This window comes from Galeopterus variegatus, unplaced genomic scaffold (genome assembly GCF_000696425.1).
Source record: "Galeopterus variegatus unplaced genomic scaffold, G_variegatus-3.0.2 Scaffold4008, whole genome shotgun sequence".
NCBI classification, from domain to species: domain Eukaryota; kingdom Metazoa; phylum Chordata; class Mammalia; order Dermoptera; family Cynocephalidae; genus Galeopterus; species Galeopterus variegatus.
Genome location: NW_007730119.1, coordinates 173,074 through 178,656, shown reverse-complemented (window position 1 = coordinate 178,656; position 5,583 = coordinate 173,074).

The window sequence follows — 5,583 nt, the reverse complement described above, 5'->3', positions numbered from 1 at the left end:
CTTGATTGTGTCAATGGTGTCATAAGTATATACATATGTCTAAACTCATCAAAATGTATATATTAAATATGTGCAGTTTATTGTATATCAATTATGTATCAATAAAACTGTTTAAAAAATAGAGTGACACTTTCAGGGAATTGCTTTGGAGATTGCTTGCTCCTTGAGGCCACCCTGGCCCGTTTCAATTTCTTCTTTGTGATGACTACATCTCTGCATGTGCTAGGGCTGCATTTATCTGATCTCTGAAAGGAAAGAGTTAAATTACATAACCTCTTAAGATCCCTTTATTAAGAAAAGCCTGATATTCCAATATTGCTGAGACATTAGTGTAGGTCTATCTCAATGTAAGTAAAATCTGGCTTCATCAGTTCCTGATGGTTTCATCCAAGAAGTTTCTAGAACTTAAACACTACTGCAATGAGCTTCAAGTATAAATAATGACTATTTTTTATTTTAAAATATTTTTAATATTTTTGTGCATCTCACCATCTAGAACTTCTGAACACATCCTCAACCCATGCTTTTTGACACTTTCTGTATTCAGAAAACTTTAAGGTACTTTCTTCATCTACTGTTAAAGGCGAACATTGGGCTGTGGCTGTTGATTAAAATTGTAATACTCCTTCAAATATTCAATGAATATTTTCTGAGCTACCATTATGTGCCTGGCACTGGGCTAGGTACTGGTGTTACAACATAAGCAAAGCAGGTGTTGTCTACTGTGGTGGAGCTCATAGCCAGAACCTGGGGTGTAAGAAAAGAGGTTTAGGAAGTTCAGCTACATGGACAGGTTTGTCAATAGCATCACAGAGGTGAAGCTAAGGCTTTCTCTCTTCTAATTCAGTCCCTTCCATCCTGCCACATCACTGTAACACATTCTGGAGAAAGAGACATTGAATTTTTACCCATTTAATTATCCGAATGTTTGAGAATGGCTGTAGTACATCAATGAGTCAGTTGCAAATATGTCAAAGTGTCAGGAACAATAAATGGAAATTGGCAAGCAAAAAGGTGATTCAGGCACTTAATCCCAGATGTGTGCTTGGACTGGGAAGTGTATTCTCAGAGAATCGACTGAGGGAGAGAGAATAGAAAGAAAACCCACCCCATTCACAAAAGAGTAATATAATAATTAGAATTACAGAGATTACTTCCATTCCAGCTTTCAGGAAAGAAAAAAAATTCAAAGCAATTCAATGTACTCTTGTTATTAGAAAGTATTTAGCAAGCTCCGATATTTCAAGCCAGATGGTGTTCCTCAAGGATGTGAGAAAGGAGATTTCTAACTGTAACCTGAATAAATACTGGTAATTTTCACCAACATTATATATGTCTTTTTCTTCCTAATGAAGGAGTTAAATACAATAGTGACGTATATAATTAATGTCAGTCTTAATTATCTAATCTTAAGAGGCTTATTCACTGCAAAATCACATTTGTCCTGGTAATTTTCACCAACATTATATATGTCTTTTTCTTCCTAATGAAGGAGTTAAATACAATAATGACGTATATAATTAATGTCAGTCTTAATTATCTAATCTTAAGAGGCTTATTCACTGCAAAATCACATTTGTCTATAGATGATTATCTTTTCTCCTAAATTAGCCTCAAGAATAATCTGCTATAATTGAAATAAACATACATAAATTCATGTTTTCTTTCTTTTATTTTTTTTTTCTTTTTACATTTGGAAGTCATCATTTGCATGTGTTACAAAGCTTCCTGTATTATTACAGTCACTGGATCTTAGGAAGAGTTTTCAAGTGAGTTTCCTTCAATATCCGTGTCCGAGCTTTATCAATACATTTAATATCTCACAGTTCGCCTTGAGATCTGTGAGGACAGGCCATAGGGAGGGTGAGCATTAGGCCAGGCTTACATGCACGCTAGATGTGCATCTCCTCAACATGATACTGTAGATGTCAGTCAACAGGCAGAAAAGCCAGCAAAGCTTCCCCCATACATGGCTACTACTTTCCTATCACAGACTGAGGATGTATTGGAGAGAGAAGCTCTCTTTATTGATCCTCCTCTGGGTGCCATTTACTTTGCTGATACTAAAAAAAATAAAATACAAACAACAGAAACAACAACCAAGCCATTCATAGCCTCTAGCACTATATAATCAGTGAGAGAGAGAATTAATTCAAAAGACAACTGTGATACTTTAAGGAATGTGGTTTTACAGGGGTCTGCACAGACCACAGAGGCCTGACTAATTCAGAACTGTAGGGAAGCAAACCAAAGAAGCCTCTGGAAGGAGATCACTCTTGAGACCAGTTCTGAAGAGTGGACCTGAATTGAAAGAAATAACCAGTCTGGTAGGGCATAGGATGTGAAGTGAGTAGGATCAGAAGATAAAAGGCTGTTAGGGACTCTGTCATAAAGGGACTGGCCTACATGTTTAGGAATCTGCGTTCAGTAAGCACCATAAAATTATCAAGTAGTTTTCATAAGGAAAATGACCTGGTCAGATATCTCTGGAATCCTGATGTTGACTGTCTTCTAGAGCAGCTACCACAGTCTTATAGTCATACAGGTGAGAGATGTGAAAACCTGACATTAAATAGTGTCAGAGAGATTGCAAACATTTGAATTGAATAAAAACATTGAAGAGGTAGGATGATGTGACCTCACATTAATCTCAAGGATGTTTTCCAGATTCCAGACTTGAAAGATGGGTGGAAAGAAGAAATCAGGGGAGTGCATGTAAGAAAAGAGGTTTGTGGGGGACAGATGATTTCAACTGTGGATATATTGTGTTTGTGGTTCCTTTGGGGTATCTAAGCAGAGTTGTTCAGAAGCCAGATCTGATTCTAAAGAGAAAGAGCTGATAGGACACCTATACTGGAGAGCCATGAGACTTCGCTAAGTCAAAGATCATGAGAAAAGATTCCCTAATCATTCAGGGAGAGTGGAAATTACATAAACCATAGACTCAAATCGTGATGCCTGAACCAGCAGCCTCAGCATCACCTGGGAACTTATTATAAATGCAAATATTGGCCCCAGACTAGACCATTTGAATCAGAGATTCTAAGAAGAGTCCAGTGACCTCTGCTTTAAGAAGTCCTCCAGGTGACTCTGATACACACTGAAGTGAGAACTTCCAATATAAAATTTCTTTGAGGGGTCAAAGATACTTTCAGCATTTGATGAAAGTAATACTTTCTCATAGGCAAGTTCTAGCTGCTTCGGGAAATAAACATTTTACATGCCATATTCAGGAGCTCATAAAAAGGTAAAACTCATCAAGTGATCCTTTGTGAAAAACAAAAACCAAACCTAGTTCTATCGGAGCATCTCTATACCTTTGTAATAGTCTGCTAGGGCTGCCATAACAGAATACCACAGACTGGGTGACTTAAACAATAGAATAATTTATTTTCTTACAATTCTGAGGTCTGGAAATCCTGGAGCAGGGTTTGTTTCTGGTGATACCTCTCTTCCTGGTTTTTTGATGGCTGCCTTCACATTGTGGCCTCACGTGACACACACACACAATGAGAGAGAGAGAGAAAGAGAGAGAGAAAGCTCTGGTGTCTATTGTTCTTATAAGGACACCAGTTCTGTGGGATAAGCGACCCACCCTTATGACCTCATTAAGACTTAATTACTACTTTGAAGGTCCTGTCTCCAAACACAGTCACATTTGGGGTTAGTACTTCAAATAGGAGGGCAGGCCCAATTCAGTCCATAACAACTCTGGAGGCAGAATTTGGATTCAAGGACTCAATTTGAGCTGGTAAGACACAATGAGAATTTCAATGGAATTCTGGAAAAGAGATTTTCTCTTTTTACTTCTGTACTTTAACCTTAATTTAGTCTCAAGGCTTACTGTCAACCATTTTTGTACTATATGGGATGAGATTATCTACAAACGGAGTACATTTTAAAGAAGTAGAATCAAGGAATGAAAACAAAAATTGGTGTTGGAAAAATATTTGTGTTCTAGAGCAAACCTCACTTGAAATTTCCCCTGATATTTTGACCTCATGAATATTCAGTTTTGATTTAAAAAAAAAATTTTCTTACTGCTTTTGTGAAATTTATTTGTGTTGGTGTGTTTATTTTTTACATGACTGCTTAGTGTCCCATTGCATGAATCTATAATCTTTTTTTTTTATATGATGGATATTTGAGTTGTTTCCAGTGTTAGGCCCTTATATTTATTGCATTCAATACAATTATATAATATAAAATATAATGTATTCAGTACATTATATTCATTGTACTCAATTCCAATTTGGACAGACTCCTAAGTGAACATTATTCTCCATTCACATCCTGCTTATTCTCTACTCCCCGGTCACTGTACATTCCCCTACACCTTTTCATATGCTGCTTTATTCCCTAAGAGTATCTTCCTTCTTTCTTCTGATTGTCTAAATCTTTAATTATGCCAAGTTTAAATCAGGTTCAGGTCAAATATGAGTGGTGGTAAACATGAGCATGGTAGGAGCCCAAGACTATTTACTATGAAATTATTCCTAGTGATAGCAATGTACTTCCATAGTCAACATTATCCTTATAATCATTTTCAACAACACCAAGGAAATGTTTATTATATGTAGAACACAGAATATCATGTCGATAATAGGGGGAAAAAGGACTTTCATCCAGAACATTAAAACATACATGGACAGAAAATTATGTAACTTTTTATTGATCTTACATATGCTACAGACATGTGACAGATGGTAAGTGGTTTAGAATTTAAGAATAAGAAATCACGGAGGGATTTGAGAGAGGTCATTAGAGAGGATTGCAGGAGCTGGGGCCTCATGGAAAGTTAAAATAACAATAATAATAATTCAAAGAAGTTGAAATAGCACAAATGAGGTTGTTGCTATATAGCATGTCCAGGAAATAGTGAATCAACTAAATATATCATTTAGAAAAGTTGTGAGAGGCGAGATTGGAAAGAAAACTAGAACATATATTTTTGAAAGACTCGTAGGCCAGGTTACTAATATAAGCTTTATCATCTAGGAAGCGGATTGACGTAATGACTTTGGAGAAAGGGAGCAGTGAGAACAATATAATACTTTTGCAGTAAGATAAATGCATGATTAACATGTAGGATGGATTGAAGTGGGTAAAACTTCAACATATAAGGAAAAATGATAACAACAATATGTATGAGCTTTTATGTTGATTATACATATTTATGCGGTACAGAGTTGGCTATCAGTATTTGTGTAAAATATGTGATGACCAAATCAATATTATTAGCAAGTTCATTATTACAATTTGTATAAGGAAAAATGATAACAACAATATGTATGAGCTTTTATGTTGATTATACATATTTATGCAGTACAGAGTTGGCTATCAGTATTTGTGTAAAATATGTGATGACCAAATCAATATTATTAGCAAGTTCATTATTACAATTTGTAATTATTCTTTGTGTCCCTTACCCAATTTCTCCCTAACCTTTCTCCCCACCCCTTTCCCACCTCTAGTAACCATAAGTCTGTTATCTCCTTCTGAAAGTTATATGTGGTCTGTCTTTTCTTTTCTTTCTTTTTCTTTATATTTCTTCCTTTCTTCCTTCCTTCTTTCCTTTCTTTC